Genomic DNA, 1,249 nt, shown 5'->3' with positions numbered 1-1,249 from the left:
ATAATTAATAATTAAATTGTTAATTTAAAAGCAAAGTTTATACAAATGTAATTTAGAATTACCATAAGCATTTCAGTTGTGTTGATATTAATATCTGTCATAGGAATATTGATTGGTGTTTTTTTCACAAGTTACAAGTGTAAAAGTTGCTGAAGAATAAAGATGAATCAGACAGAAAAAAGATGTATGAAATTCACAAAAATTCAATAAAATATACCTTGAAGATAAAAGATGTATGAAGAGACAGCCAAAGAGTGCCGAGTCCTGGCCTCCCCCTGGCCTCCCCCTGGCCTCCCTCTGGCCTCCCTCAGGCACAGGGCCTGAGAAAGTAGGGGACTGCCAAGAGCCTGCCTCCACATGGTGGTGTATTCCCATAGAGGGCTTTTGTCACTGTGTGGAGTTACAATTCTCTACATTCTTCTGCACAGGTGTCCTCATTAGTTTAGGATGCTATTACTACATACTACAAACTGAGGGGATCGAGCAACAGACATTTATTTCTCATTGGAAGCCAAGATGTCGATGCTGACAGATGTGATGTTTCTATGAGAGTCCACTTCCCAGCTCAGCCACCTCCTTTGTGCTCACAGGGCCTCTCCTCAGTGCATGTTCAGGAGGAAAAAAATGATGTCTCTTCCTCACTCTGCTTATAAACATTTTAATTCCATCACAGTTGTCTCCATGACCTACTCAAACCCTAACTCTCCCCAACTTTCCATCTCTTAATAGCCTACCATGGTCTACGGCTTTAATCTATGAGTGGAAAACAATGGGGTTAGAGAAGACACACTCTACCTGTAACAATGTTATATATTAAGGGTAGACAGATATTTCTGCAACGATTAAAATCACTGCTAATTTAATTTAAGAGTGTATGGGTTCCACTGGTAACAGAAAGGAGCCAGGGGCTCCTCCCAAGCCCATGTGACTCCTGAGGAACAGATCCTCAAATGACCTTAAGAGTGAAAATAAATTGGTTTATCTGGGCCAACTGTAAGGCCTTAAACACCCAAAAGGAAAGTATGACCAAAGATTAAAGGGGCCAATATAATTTTTTAAGAGTCCATATGCATAGCTAAAGGTTACATAACAAGCAACAATGCCAGATAGGAGATACCGTCTTTGGAGTTGTTGGCTAGCATGGCTGTAGGGACTCCCAGATAGTAACCCAGCATAGAACTGGGAAAATGAACAGCAGACCCAAATCTTATCTAAAGGAATATTGACAACTGATTGCTGCTAGATGAGG

The sequence above is a fragment of the Nannospalax galili genome, unplaced genomic scaffold (assembly GCF_000622305.1).
Source record: "Nannospalax galili isolate Female #2095 unplaced genomic scaffold, S.galili_v1.0 scaffold857, whole genome shotgun sequence".
Taxonomy (NCBI): Eukaryota; Metazoa; Chordata; class Mammalia; order Rodentia; family Spalacidae; genus Nannospalax; species Nannospalax galili.
Note: the sequence above shows the minus strand (reverse complement) of the source record.